This window comes from Protopterus annectens, chromosome 3.part1, assembly GCF_019279795.1.
Source record: "Protopterus annectens isolate FY-2018-M chromosome 3.part1, PAN1.0, whole genome shotgun sequence".
NCBI classification, from domain to species: domain Eukaryota; kingdom Metazoa; phylum Chordata; order Ceratodontiformes; family Protopteridae; genus Protopterus; species Protopterus annectens.
In genome coordinates this window covers 570,352,654-570,369,371 of record NC_056732.1, presented here as the reverse complement: position 1 = coordinate 570,369,371, position 16,718 = coordinate 570,352,654, and positions in this window count along the sequence as shown.

Sequence of the window (16,718 nt, the reverse complement as noted above, 5' to 3'; positions counted from 1 at the left end):
AAAAAACACTCCCAGCATCAGAGAAAAATATTTACTCTTAATGGATAATTGATCTCACCATGAAGCAAAAGTCTTTTACAGAGATGTAGATAGTAAAGACATCCTGTGGAAGCAAGTTTCACTTTTATGTAGTACAAGCAGATTAGATATCATAGTGGTTTGGTGTCTCATGTGCAACCCTGCAATCTATTAGACACCCCACTCTTAAATAATCATGCTGTTGTCAAAGTCTGCATCATTTTGATGGAAGGATTAAAATATCACTTCTATGGATTATGGATCCTGAAAGAATTAGATCAGATGGATTGCATGAGAGCAGGGGTGCAGGATTTCATTCATAAGAACCTTGGATGTAGATTCCCAACTACAACATAGTAGGAATCGCTTAAACTGGAGCGCCTATGCTTCTGTAGATTGGCTAAAGTAACTTTCAGGAGATATATGGCGATCGATCAGCAGCAGTATTATCAAGTGCTGAATGACTGAAAAAATAAAGAGCAAATTTCACCAAATTGGGGGGGGGGGTAATTTTTTTTGTTGCAAGGGGACAACCCCCCCCCCAACTCCATGACGGTAGTCATCCCCATATTCACTGCACTTATTCCAAAGTCAAACAACAGTACAGAAAAAAGAAAACTCCACTGTCAGCAACATTTGTTTAACTCGCTTTTTATTTCAATTACTCAGCACTCAATAAAAGTGCTGTTGATCAAATGACAGGCTCCTCTTTTAGGATATGTGATGGGTATATCTAGGTATTGTAAAGACAACTGACAGTAGCCTGGGAATTTGTGCAAGGCCACGAGATTTAGAGACCAAGTTAATACAAGGGTATTTTCAGCTGTTAGACAACTAAGTCTACCCAAATTAGAAAGTCCAGGGATTTCTTTGGAGAGTTCTGCTACTAGAACTTGAGCTTTGAGCAAAATAGGGACTGTGATGGCTCCTGGAATCAAAGGCCTGGTAAGGTACCTAGAAATTCCAACAATTATACCAAACATATCTCACCATATGAAACACATGGCAACTCTACAAATAAGGAATGTGTGAAGGTTTATAGCAAGAAGGCCATTCAAGATGTGGGGTACAGCACCCAATTTTAACATTTCCTACATAAACCTCGTCATTCACTGTTCTCCAGATAAGCATGTTAGAGGACCCTATCTCACAGAAGCTCCTCTGAACTATTAAAAAAGTTACTAGAGGGAAAAGCACAGACCCTGATGGCCTGAATACTGATCTGTCAGAATTTGTGTCACATTATTTCTATGGATGTCTTTTCACTCTTTAAGGAATTTCAGTCCAATAGGAGAGATAAACCTTCCTGCATAGTCTCTGGAATAACTGAAGTTTCCAAACTGAGAAAATATTCTACTGATGTTTCAACCTACGTGTCTGTTTCCTTGATTATTAATATTTTTTGAAGATTTATGCATGTATGCTAACAGACCATATATGTCAGATCCTCCTGACAGTGAGATCTCCAAACCAGGCTGGATTGTGCTCGGCAGGTCAAGGTCTGACAACTGTGCAACCTTCAAAATAAGCAGAAAAGGCTCAAGAAAGAATCAAAAGTATCACACCAGGTTGTAGCAATTACAATTAACTTAACTATTTTAAGGTCATTGATGGAACCAGGGAATTCACAGTACCCTAATTCTCACTCAGAATCATATGCATGATATCCCCATTATCAATGCAATCTTATTAGTTTTCTGTGAAATCAGTTTTTAATCTTAATGTAAATACAGCCAAATGTTTCCAGTAAATACAACCACAATGATATTAAAACAACTCAGGGAAATAGCTCTTGTTCTCATGGTGTAAATCCATGGCCAAAATAGCCAGGCAAGTCGATTTGTTCAAATAAAAAAAATATCTTAATTTCAGACAATTTAAGACCCATTTGGAATGAATTATTCTTTGTGAGTGCATTCATGGAAAAAAAATAAATCTGAACTTAATGAGGAGGGTTGCCACAATAAAAATGTCTTTGGTCCCTTTATTACATTTTTCAACATATCCTCAACTTGCCCAGGTATACATGAATAACAAAAATTTCCAGTCTTGCCAATAATTTTATATGGGAAGGAAGATACAACAGAGTATCTAAACATGCTATGGCTGCCCAACAGCTAAACCAGGTTTTGGTGTTCCTTTCGGGAGTGTTTATGTAAAGGCCCGTACGCTGACATAACATCTTAAATGTAGTACTGGTATGCTGAAGCGGCTATAGTGGATACAAAACTCCTGAATTCACACAAAGGTTGGGCCACTGGGTCATATTATCTCTCTCTCTTACATCTTAAATCATGGCAGAATACTGCATGTACATTTAATACCTGAAAAAAGACTGAAAAAGCTCAACGTGATCAGGGTGATACTGGCTTCCACTCTTTCCATCTAGGATGCCAAGCTTTTTAAAGTTGTAGATGACATATTATAAATAAAGCTTTGTAAGAAAATGTCATTTTATGGATCTCAGATGTGTGTCAAGAGGTGAAGGAGAAGAGGATTTTTGCCTCATTCCAGCATTTAAAATGAATACTGGGCTTGAACAATAAGGACCACTGGAAATACTGAAGTACATGTTCATGAGATGATGTTCTAAGGTAAATATAAAACAAAAAATCCTGTTTTCCATTACCACTGGTCTTATAGGAAGTTGCTGGTGTCTGTGTTTTGATAGGTAGTCAGAAACCCTCTTTTACCTCACTATGATTGGGTCTAGCATTAAAGAAACTTTCAGGAAGCTTTAGGAGATTTAGGATCCAAATGAGGGAAGACTGGCTAGATCAGTAGCAAAGTTACAAACTGACCTTACACAGACACACACACACACGCACACACACACGCACACACACACACATATATATATACATATATATATATATATATATATATATATATATATATATATATATATGGGTCTACTTCTGTTTATTGAAAAAACATTTTTTCTAAAAAAGAAAGCCGGACCCACTTTAGCACGGTACAGTAGGGATAAGGAAATATACCCTTTTCCCCATTGTAGTGCGATCTCGGAGTTAGTATATATATATATATATATATATATATATATATATATATATATATATAAGTAGTGGGGGGTGCAGTCCCTCACAGGGGGGGTGGGTGCAGGAGGGCTAACCTTCCTGCAAAAATGTGTTTTTTTTTTCAGATTAAGTGCAGTTTTGCTAAAGTGGGTTCGGCTTTCTGTTCTTTGAAAAAATGTTTTTTTTGATGAATATATATATATATATATATATATATATATATATATATATATATATATATATATATACCAATTGCACAAACTCTCAAAGGTTTGAGCACTTAGACAACAAAAATATTGAATCTAAAAGATTAAAAAAAAACAAGCAAAAAGAAAATGTATTTATTTTTTTTGCAGGGGACAAGACCCATGAACTCTCCCATGGTAAGGTGCTGCACTCCCAACACACCCCTTGCTACTTATATATACCAGCTCTGAAATCACACTATGGTTGAGAAAATGACAATTCTACGTCCTGGTGTGTTGTAATATCACACAACCAAATACCTGCAAAGTTCAAAAAGTCTGTTTTCAAATGATTTTGCTGAACTATTTCATTTATATACAGTGGATACTGGTTCCCAGGTTATGGTACCTATAAAGCTCTTCTAAGTTGCACAGGATGAGACACACTAGGCAACTAAATGAGACATCTAAAAGACCCTCTGATTCTGAGGTGCATGTTACTCCAGAGTAGCACGTAGTGCTCCAGTTGTTAGATGAGTCATTTTTTTCCATGTCTGCCAGCTATCTGCCCTCCACTATGGTCAATTACCCCATTCAGTTTCTCTGCTGTACTGACAATTACATCTGACATCACTCTGTCTGAGGGGATATGTTGCTGTTCTTCAGCAGATTTACTTTGCAGTACCTAATTCTGCTAATAATGATCATGATGGACACAAGAGACAAACTGGGGAGAAGCCATTATTAAGCAGCCATAGGGGGTGACGATTTCTTTTCTGATGCTAATCTGCCTACCTCATTGTAGTCCTGATGTGTATACCACTTAACTCGTGCACAAAGTTTTGACCCAAGGCTCTTACACATTTCAACACGTGCCAAATTCTGGCTATGGTGGATGAGCACTTCTCAGTTTTACCAAATGCACACCGGGATCCTTTATGCTGCTGCATTGTTTCCTCTACCTGCTGAACCTTGTTAGTCCATGTAACCAAGCAAGATGGAATTCAACCAGTTACTTCTCAGCTTCTTTACTCAAGAATACTGGACAAAGATAAAAATAATGGGGGGGGGGGGGACAAAAGCCCAGAATCAGTTAACAGTTTTTAAATCTCACTCAAACCTATTTTAAAGAGTTTGCAGAATAATTGATTTTGCATTGATATGCATTTTTTGACCAATCGGAAGCATGAATCCCTAATGTATGACATTATTGACTTATTGTATGTTCTCAATGAATAGCTTTTATACATTTTTGAACTGTTTTTCATGGAAGTTTCAGTTCAGGATATTCCTTGCTCTAAACCAAGTTGCTAAGATATTTAAAAAGAACAATGTAAATCATTAATTAAAGAAGAGTAACAACATACCTCTCATGAATGTACAGTCTTGAAAGAATTACAGTCCAAATATCAATTCCTTGCTTAGGCATCATAGTCCAATAAAGTTGTTTTAACTAAGCAGTTTGCATTATGTGTAAATAAGTCTAGATATCCTGTTCTTTAGAGTGTTCTCTCTGCTGTTAAGAAAATCATAACCAGGAAATGAAAAAAGATATTAAATCCACTTTACAGAATTGCTTAATTTAGGCACTATTGTGTGTCAAAATGTAATTAATGTTATCAAAATCAGCAATAAAATCTTTGTTGCAGATTTTAAATATTAGATTAAGTTTTCTTTACATTAAAGAAATATCAACATTAATTTGTGTAAGTGTATATAAAAAGACTAAAGAAAAATAAAAAACATAAAACACATGATTCATAAGTTAAGAAGTTGTATTATATAACTAAATACTTCATATTTATAATCTGGAATTTTTTTATTGTTTGCATTGGTTATGCTTTTTATAAGTTATATATATGAAGTTTTTAAATGCAATTAATTGTAAATTAGTTGTAATTTTTTAGTAAAAAAAAAAAAAACATTAAAAAATGTAAGACATACAGATGGGTCCAGATTCCAAAAGATAGACACAGCCCTGTGGAATGCATCGGCTACAGTTCAAAAACTCTACTAAGAAATGTAATATGCAAATAAGATATAATGTAAATTACCAAATCAGTGAACCCGTCATCAAGCAGCTCAGAAACAACAAAACTAATGAAAGTGTAGCACAACTAAAATATATAGCATACATTACACAATATGTTATATAGCATGGAATGTAATTGCCATTAACAAGCAAAGCAATCAGCATACAATATTGTATGCTCTGATAATTTTACAGAATCTGCGAGGCAGCTGAGGACATAAAAAAAAATCAGTAATGTGGCATAATGTGCAACATCAACAGCACTGTAACAATTGTTTATCTAAAAAACTGAGTAAGGATGTGATGTGTTGGATGAACATACCCAAACGATTGGGGTAGATAGGACAGTAGAAGTTGGGTTAGGGTAAAAAAGAAGGACGCAGGATGGAAGAAGGGAAAGGAAGTTCAGAGGAGCATGAGCACTGTTTTGGTGAGAACAGTCTCCTTTTTATTGTTTAAGACAAGAAGGATTGGTGACTTATTGGAAAATGGAAGAGGAGTGGGTGGTAAGAAACACATAACAGGAAGGAGACCACAGAAGAGTTATAGGGTGAATGGGCAAGATGTGTTTCCTAAACAACAAGCATACAGACAACACTGGAGGGGTCACAGAATATTAACAAAACATGACAGGGATGAAGCCTAAGCGTGGCCCACCATGCAAAAATACATAAAGTAATTTACCAATGCACATAGCAGCATTGATGTGATACTGTCCACTGTGCTACCACTTTACATAGGGAAGCAATACGTCTGCAAAAAAAGAAACATCTTAGCATAGATACACATATATCTGTAACCATACCCTCAGTTGGCAGTTTTAGACATGTCCATAAATGACAAAATACTCTGCAAGCAGCACAACTTGAAAGTGGATGCCATGATGGTACGGAGGAGACTGGACATCCTATGTATCCAGGAGACAAGATGAAAGGGCAGTGCAGCAAAGCCCCTTGGCTTGGGATCCAGAGTCTACTGCTCAGGAGGAGGACAAGCTGAAAATAGTGTGGGAATTGTGGTGAGGGAGAAGCTTCAGAATACAGTGAGGGATATCATCAGAATTAGTGACAGACTCATGGCAATCAGACTGCAGCCTAATGATAAAGCAGTAGTCATAACTGCAGTCTATGCCAAATAGCAGGTTGTGATAGTGAGGAAAAGAGTGCATTCAGGCAGCATTTGCAAGACCTTCTAGATAAAGCAGAATAACAGGAATTGGTATTGATAATGGGTGACCTGAATGCACATATCGGAACAGACAGAACAGGATATGAGGACTGCCTGGGTCCACAGGGGAGGGCAACAGGAATAAAGGAGGCCATTATAGACTTCTGTCTGGCAAGTAGCTTGATAGTCGCCAACACATGGTCCAAAAAGAGAGACAGTCACAAGATCACATACAAGAGTGGCCAACATGCAACTCAGGTAGACTTCCTCCTAGTGAGGAAAGGGCACTGGGGTAGAATCAGCAATTGCAAAGTCATCCCCAGTAAAACAGTCAGCCCACAGCATAAACCACTGGTTGCTGCAATCAGCTGCAAGCAGTGGTTAGAGAAGGCTCTAAAGCAACACAGACCTGGATGAAGACCTGGAAGATAACTGGCGAGAAACACATTTCAAGGAATTACTCAGGGCTTTAGCATCTCAAGAAGAAGAGGAAATAGGTGAAGCTGAAGAAGTATGACAACACCTTAAAACAGCATGTGTGAGGACTACAGAATTGATATATGGCCAAATCAGGCAAGGAAATAAGGTACATAAGGAAAGCTAGTGGTGGAATGCAGAAGTCCAGGAAGTCATCAAAAGAAGGAAGGCATGCATGAAAAAATGTGGAGATAGAAAAGACAGACCAGGCTAGGAAGGAATATAGGTTGGGCAGTACAGAAATATCTAACTTCTGTCATGTTGTATAAAAGTCCTGGAGAAGATGACTGATAAACCAATATGCAGAGTAGTAGAACATAAGAAGAAAGTTAGAATTGGGGAGTCCACCTCTACAAAGAGTCCAGGCACTTGTAGAGTCTCTCAGGGATCGGTTTTGGGATCGCTCATTTTTGGCATTTACTTCTATGAAGTCAAGGCCAATGTCAATGGCCTCTGGCTGACTTAATTTAGACAAGATTGCAAGTTAGGAGCAGTCACAGCATCTCCCACAGACAAAAATGTTCTCCATTAAGGACTGACACAGATGAACAATTGGTACCAGAGCCATGGACTAAAACTAAATGCCAATAAATGCATAATAGTATCCTTTGGGATGTCATCTACCCCTGGTAACTATCACATTGACTATACACCCCTAACGGCTGACCCAGTAGTCAGGGGCTTGGGGAAACACAGAGACAGTAATTTGGCATTTGACCATCACATGTCTACAGTAGCGAGCCAATCATTCTTTTGTGCAACTTATAAGCAAAGGTATGGCATCTAGGTCCAAGGAAGTCACTGTTCCACTGTATTCGGTATTCATTAGACCTATCATTGAGTACAGGGCCCCTTTGATATGTACCTAACCAGGCATACCCAACAATTGGAACATCTACAGGGGTTCCTTACTAAAAGAATACAGGGCATAAGTAGCATGTCCTATGCAGACTGCCTCAAGGCCTTAGCATAATATTCTGACTCCTACAGGCTGTTGAGGGGAGATCTATGGCTGGCATTGTCAGACCCCACTCTGATGGACATCCTGCATATCTGCAAAACAAACAGCACCATAATTACCAATTCTAAAGACATAAACCTAGCCTGTGATATGAATATGACCTGCTGGAGAGACAGGTATGTAACCTAGAGACTACCCCTTCGATGGAACAGGCTCCCCGTCCATGTGAAACAGAGTTCCTCCCTAAACCAATTCAAGTGTAACTTAGACAACTGGATGGGGAACAAGAAATTCATCCCTGATTTGGCACCTATGTCTCTTAATGGACACAGGCAACCTGTAAATGGTTCATCTCCCAAGCCTCTGCTTACACTTATCAAGGGTACCAGAACTTGTCAGAGATTTGGAATGCATGGCTAGGCTTAAAACCTATGAACCTATAGCAAGCAATACATATTCCCTTCAAAGATGTGTGTGTGTGTGTGTGTGTGTGTGTGTGTGTGTGTGTGTGTGTGTGTGTGTGTGTGTGTGTGTGTGTGTGTGTGTGTTTGTGTGCATTTGCATATGTTGGGAGGGCTACAGCTGGTTTGTATCAGTGTATTTTTGTATGTATGAGTGTGTCTGCTTTTATGTAATCTGTGTGTGTTTGTGTGTGTGTGTGTGTGTGTGTGTGTGTGTGTGTGTGTGTGTGTGTGTGTGTGTGTGTGTGTGTGTGTGTGTGTGTGTGGGTGTGTGTGTGTGTGTATTATATTATGGGGAAGCTGATTTATGCATATTTTTTGGAAAGGACTGATCTGTTTCTTTATAGTAAAGAGTATGTTTTCTTATATGGGGAGGCCTGAAGTATTTTTTATTACATAGAGGAGGTAGACATAAGGATTTTTCTGTAATTTGAGGAGAGCTCACCATGACAGAGAGTGAGTAGCTAAAGTTTATTATTTTATTTATTTATTTTATTTATTTGCAGTTGGTTTACCAGGATAGTCCACTGGGCCAAGAAGAACCAATTTTCAATGGAGTCCTGGGGAGAAAAGCTCCAATAAAAACAAAAATTACAAAGTTTTAGGTTACAGTAAGTACATATACTAATAAAAACATTGCATTTAGAGATGCAATTTATGAAGTGAACTAGTACAAGTTGTGAATTCTAAGTAGTTATTTGCTAATGACTTAGTACCTGCTAAGCCAATATATGAATTAGGAGACTGAAGTATAAAAGTTAATTTTACTGCACAAATATTCACTGTATATGCAAATACATATTTTTTTATATACACTAAAGTGAAGTATGCCTGTTTGATAAGTTCATGCATGAACAATATGTAAGCTAAATAAACATTGCTGTGCTCAGGATACAGGTATATTTAAGTAAAATGTGCACTGCTAACTTGTATAACATATTGGACTGTTCTTCTGCTTATTATTATATTAAAGCATTAGCTATTGTCCATGAAAAAAATGGGACTATAAGGGTTGGAGAAGTTAAGCAGTACTCCTCATGTATACTGAGAGGGGAATCATTTCCTTTAGTGAATGTGTGAACCTCAGAGGTTCATAACAAAAAAAGATTGCAGGCCTTGAGCTACCAAGAGAAGTTGTAAGTACAAACTTCTGAAATAAACCTTCTCTGCATGTTAAGCTGTACAGTTCATTAGTTTCCTTTAAACATAACCCAAATGACTTGATGGGTAGCCACAGATTTACACCAGGATTGAATGCTATGTCCCTGCTTAAAAAACGTGGTGTGGCCTGAGGGAGGGCACTGGCAATGGTCATGAGTGACTCAGTGGCCTTGGAATATCTATGAAATCTACAAAATGTCTTAGTGCTGGTAGAAATATAGGAAATCATGTTACTCAGCAGTAGAAAAAACATGTATATTATTTGTGTAAAAATAATAAATATCTAGCACCCCTTGTGATAATGAGGTAAATCTGGAAATGTACAGAATATAATTTGCATGAAAAATAAATGCATGCTAATTTCTTTGAGTAATACTTCCCTGTGAACAGCAATTTCTCTAGTGTGACTTGTAAATGTTTTATACTTAACAGACATATCAGCACCAAATTTAAATAACAAAGCATTAATTCATTCAAGCACAGTGTACGACATAGCACACAGTGCTACAAATAAGTCTCAGCTACAAATGAGTTTTCATTTATGCATTCATCCAGATCATTAACCTGCATTAGATGCTATTATGTACATAAGTATGTGTGTGGGATTAAATAAATAGTCAGAAGGATAGCTAGATAGGTAGGCAGACAGATATATATATATATATATATATATATATATATATATATATATATATATATATATATATATATATATAGAGAGAGAGAGAAGTAGTCAGACGTGAGTGTGTGTATGTGTGTCTGTGCATCTGCATTTATATATGCATGTGTGTCTGTGTGTTTGCATGTATTTGAGTAGGGATGTTGTAAATCCAATGCCTTATGTTAGTTTTATTTAAACATCCTTTGACAGTTTGCATATGTGCAAGTGTATGTGTGTGAATACTAGAAATTCAACACTTTATAAGACCTTCATTTAGTCATCTCCTGACCAGGTATCCAAACGTATAACTGTATATATTGTTCAAACTTACTTCAGGAAATAATAAATTATGGTAGGAAGTGCACAAGCTACATTAGCGAGGTATTACTGCAACTAGCAGAGCCTTACAGTTGTGTTTACATAGCATGAAATATCCAGAAATGAATGTAAAAAAGTAGTTATAATATCACGCAGAAGTAAGAACAGTAGCACAGATAGACATAGCTTGCAGAAAGATTTCTTGGTTAATTCTTTACAAAAAAAATATCATGTTTTACTACTCTGAAAAGACACATCTGCTAAACCAGTGATATATAAAAGAAGAGTGAACATCTCAGGAAGGATATAGGTTTGCTGGTAACGATCTCTCCGAAAGGCCGTGACAGAGATATGGTGTGGTGTAAGAAGGAAAGGAAAATGTATAATGAATAAAATGAAAAGGCGATCCTGTGAATAAAAATAAGAATATATTAACAAGCAATTAAGCAGAAAGCTACAGATTTGAAGTTAATATCAATTTTTAGAATCCAAGGTGGGTGGGTGAATGAAGCACACACCTAAAAAAGAGATGTGTGCTTTGCGGAGCACTAGGATAATGTGCAAAACACAGACACTGCGATTTATGATTGACATGATTCCTTACTGAAGTAACGGATGTTGTGAGCTTAGATGTGGATAATGGATAATGTTCTGGGTTCTGGGGACCAAAGGATGGAGAATGACCTTCTCGTACACAGACTCTGTGCTATATAATGATGAGCAAATTCTTGGAGGAGACAATTTAATCAACAGTAAATGTGCATGAGCAAGTGACTATCTGTACACAAATGTAGGAACAGGTTCTGGACAGTAAGTGGGTTACAAGGAAGAGGAGTAGGAAATGAACTCTGTTGCTAGTAGGCAAATATCTTCTTCTGATTATATAGATTAGAGTATTGTAGTGCACTGACCAATGTGATTACACTCCACATTCAGAAAAAAGGTAAACTTATTACGAGCTACTGTAGCAGAAGATCTAATCATAGCAGTGCTTTTAGAGGAGTATAACAATTACTACACACTCCCCGAGTGCTGGGATGGTCATGTATAAGGGAAGGGATGTTTCTTCTAACTCTGAATATCTGTCCTGCTATGTCCACTGAAGTTTATAGACATTAGTCTGTTAGTAACTTATTTAAATTATGGTAGTATTTAAAAACCATGCAACAGCACTCACTGAGTACTTTCTTGGCTGTCAAAGTCAGTAAAACACTTTTTTTTTAAACAGGTAGTACATGGAGTAAATAAAACTCCATGCACTTCAAAGAGTTATGATCATGTCCCAGTGATCATAAATCGTTATTATGTATTCTCAGCAGGGATGCCAAGATCTGCCTCTCAACCTTCACTGTCGAGGTGAATTTATTGGCATCCATGTCTTGAACACATACTAACGTACTTATGATCAGAGATTCAAACATGACCATCTATGTTTTTGACATGAGGCTATGTTTATAGAATGATGCATATCCCTTGATGGAAAGATTTTTAATCTCCTGTTTTTTGCTGACATGGTTACAGTAGTGAAACAGAAAGTCTGGCAGTATGACAATATAGATGAGGTCAATGAGCTACAAGTAACCAATCAAAAAAAATAGCCAGGAAGCTAAAAATGTCTGAGCACACCAGCTGTAACCTCTGCTTCTTCCATAAGTCCAATAAAATTACTAAAGCTCAGAGTTTTTTCAGAGTTTAACTCTGAAGAAGTCCCGATAATAATAGATAAAAGCACTTAGTTTTTTGGATTGCTTTTAGTAGTTGAATAAGGAGTATGTTTTATTTGAAGAGCCGCTTTATTTGAGTAGCCATTTTATTTAGAACTTATTCATTTAGTTGGTCTAACAACAGTACTTATTTTATTACTTATTTTAGCTTATTCAATTCAATTTTGACTGGCTTTGTGCTTTGGGAGGAGTTTTTTTTATGTATTTTCTACATTTGTATATGTTAGCAAACAATGGTAATCTGGAAGGTACGAGTCAAGACTGGCAACCCACCTGTGACACAGTGGGTGGCAGGACTAGGAAGAACAATCATCCATCTACCTACTTAACTGAATAAACTATTTAAAACTTCAACAAGGTTTCTTTATTTCTCACACAAAGAGAGTATCAGAGAGAGAGAGAGAGAGAGAGTCTCCTAGATCTACTAGCTAAAGTGATTTTATCTCGACTAATACTCTGTACTGTATTTCTTATTTTGTATAGTAGTAGTACAATGACCTGTACCTGGAGTAATTTGTATTATTCATTTTCCCAGCAGCTGAATACAAAATTATTCCTGTGTGTATATTGTTTTGAGCAAAGCACTTTCTGAATTGCACATTGCCTTACCACTGTACCTGCATCCTGTAGTGAGGCCAATGTCTCTGACTTTTCTCCTAGGAATTTATTTAAATTAAAACAAGTTAAATGAAGAAGTCTGGGGAAACTCTATAAATATATATATATATATGAGATTCTGCTTAACATTGCACATTCTCTATAATTTCAGAAGACTTTGATATTTGCTTGTGTTCCTGTTGTTTCCATTGCTCTGCCACTAGTTAGGTAGGTACAGGTTCCTGACATCAGCACAGCATGCTTTGCATTGAATACATTACTACTTATCTCAGTGGCAACACTTGTGCTCACCCCGAATCACAGTCCTCAGCTCTAGCACTATTTTGTAGCCTACAGATGTTATCAGGCTCTTGCTACCTAAATAACATTAAACATTTTTATATGGCTTACTATCTTGTACCTGCTACTTACCATCAGCAATTATTTAATAACTGTCTAGACCTTCACACGCTGCCATGTTGTGATGTTGTGATTGACTCCTATGCCCAGCTCATGTTTAAATTTGACTAATGAACATTTTAGTTGTAAAGGTTTGGGTCTTCATATTAATGTGGTAGCATTGTAAGATATTTATTTGTTTGCTTACATTGTTTGTTGTTTGTTTGTTTGCTTTTCATTTTGGTTGGTTGGTTGGTTGGTTGGTTGGTTGGTTGGTTGGTTGGTTGGTTGGTGAGGTAAGTGAATTGGGCCTTAAGGATTCAGTTTTTAGTCCTGACCTCATTACAACTAACCAGCAAAAACATCAACAGTGAAAATGAATTTATTACATTTAGGCAGAAACTTAAATTTTATGTGCATTTGCAGTTCACCATGCGACAATGCATAGTTGATGGCATTAAGGTATTCAAGAATGTGCACACTGACTAGACAGAGCTATCTGTGCGCCCACTTTAACTTGCATATTACCAAAGTTCAAATGCAAAATTCAACAACAAAACTTCACTGTGACTTATCTTGAGGTAAAAGTTAAGAGACCATATATTCCACACAGTTAGGCCGAGAAATGAAAGCCAAGCAGTTAAATGTTTTAAAAGAAAATCCTACTTTCCCTTCACTGCAGTACTACTCTTTGGACCAACCGAAATATAATAAGATATAAAAAGCAAAATAAATAAACAAAAATCTAAAAAAAGGCTCATAAGATGTCAGCACTGGTCCTGTATATACCCTTGGCATCCTGCCATGTCACAGACCTGTGACTATTCTCTAGCAGTGTGCATAAACTCATATCAGTTTGTAATGGAAGTGCATGAATGACATCAGTGAATGGTTGTAAATGACAGTGATGGTGATATACAGGATTGTAGTACTACTCACAATTCCAGTAAACCTTGCACTCTTCAAAAGGTAATTGGACATCACAGTCAATTTTTAGTAACAAAAGATGCATTGACCTTTTCATTGCACATCTGCTCGTGTGTTTGCTACAACTACAAACTGTCACCCTATACTACTACCATATGTGGAACACTGCTGTCACACTGCATCTCCATACTGATAAAGGGGCATACAGTAGTCTGTCTACTCATGCAGGTGCATAATATACATTGGCATGCACCTGATCATTCCACATGTACCTGTTGGTGTCACTGAGCGTGATATGTAACATCACACTATATAACCAGCTTGTCATTCCTGGGACTGGAGTCAATAATATGACACCCTACCAGAAGTGCAGCTAGTTCTACCAGCACCAGGGGAAGGTACTATGAGCCAGCACCATGGGCCACTCCTATGAAACTGCACCCCCCCACATCTCTTCAATTAAAGAAAAAATAAAAGAAGTGGCAGCTACAAAAAAAAAACAGAAAACATACGTGCAGAGGAATCACACTGTATCAAAAAAAAGCAGTGAGAGAAATGCAATTAAAATAATCTACTTTAGTGCACTTTTACATAATAATACAAATTAAGTGCTTTCATCCCTTCTGCTACAGGGACTTCACCAGAGCTGAAGAGAGACAACTAAAACCTCAATATATACCTTTCCCTCAGATAGACTAGGCTCTTTTATTGGTCAAATTACTTAATTAGTTAATTTATCAACCTATCAAATGAAACAATTCACCACAAATCTTTAAATGGTGTGGAAGCTAAATCAGGATACAAAATAAACCCTTACTATGCTTTTGAAAATAAATAATCACTTACATATTATATATATAGCAATATATATATATATATATATATATATATATATGATATGTGTGTGTGTGATTGGCTTAATACAATTAGATTTATGTGTCCCCCAGAGAAAACAAAAAAAGGGTGGCCAGATGCATGACACACACCCCTCTCTCTCTCATGCCTTAGCCATTGAGGTCTCATTTATGTGCCTTACTCCAGCCCTTATTCAACATATTTTATTTCAAAAAAATCTTCTTTTAAATTGTAGCAAACATTTTCTACAGTTTGTACCCTACCTGCAGGGAGTGCTACAGCATTCATGTTTTAGTTTAAAATCTTTTTAAACTGCATCAAACTGCTTGCTAAAAATGTAGCAAGCAGTTTCCACTCTTTATATCCTGCCTGCATGAAGTGCTACAGTGCTCAGTTTTTTTTTTTTTTGCTATTTAACTGTTGCAAACTGCTTGACCACAAATGCAATAATGGCTTTTAAAAATTGTGTTGCATTAGAGAAATCAGGATCAGCTGATCTCATTTGCACCCAGGGGGATGTTGCCCCTCTCGTCCTACCCTAGCTTTGCTACTGCACTCTACTCTAGTCATTGTTATCTTATGGGTCATATACATCCATGTGCAGCATTCAACATACATCATGCAGTCAGCTAGGTACTTCTGCAGTCAGCTTCAGTTTCACACCAGTGTCCAGGTAATGAATTTCTGTGGTACCTTCTGGCATGGTTCATGTGATTGTATGTACAGCATTGTGTCTCTTCTCTGCTAGACTAGCTATGTTGTTACTGATGTTATCAAAAATGACTGGAGAGGGTAATCAGTGTTGAGAAACAGCTATACACCTACACCTGGCACATACTCCTTCCTGTGGTTTATTATAAGATGAAAGTGTAATGGTTTGTTACATGCTGCTTTGCCAAAAAAGTCAGTGATTTGTTATGTGCTGAAATACACTTACTGTTACATGATCAAGTAGTAACCATTATTGATGATTTAGACAATGACATCGCTCAGTGAAGCCTCCATTGTTGTGTGCATGCAGTACACTGTCACATATGATGTGAGGTATAAATATTACAATAAGTGAAATGCGCTGCTCATACCTGCTCACAGTACTTAGTGAGCCATTTTATACACAAGTATGCTAAGTCATTAGTGTCAGAATATTCGGCTGTACAACTGTGGCCACTAATGCCTGGAATATGCCCCCAGTGTTGTGGCATTTGAAATCTTCCTGTCTTGGGAAGATTTATCCTTATGATGATATTGCCTTCTCCTGATAATGCTTTGCAGTTTCTTATCCTGCTCACCTGGTCTTTTTATAGGGCAAACAGATATTATTCTACTGAAATGGCCTTCCTGTAGTAGGGCACACGGCTATGTTTTGGCAACTGGTTACAGCCTTCACTCAACCATATTCTTATCAACATTCATGGCCCGGAAGACTTGTCTTGACCTATATCCTCTGCCTATGTTTCCTCATGGTTTGCTGCTCATTCAGCTGTCTGCCTCACCCCCTGGCATGGACGCTGTCAGGCCACTAACAACCCCAAACACTTACATCTCATTGCCTTGCAACCTTCTGAAGTTGCATTCATCCCTCTGACATGAATACTGTTACGATATGCTTGTCATATGTATGGTCTTTGCACCTGTAAATCCAGTATTTGTATTTACTGATATACCTTCCACTGTTAAGTAAAATTGCTGCTGGTGATGCACTTCAACCATTTCATTTTTTATGTGCAGTGCCAAGCA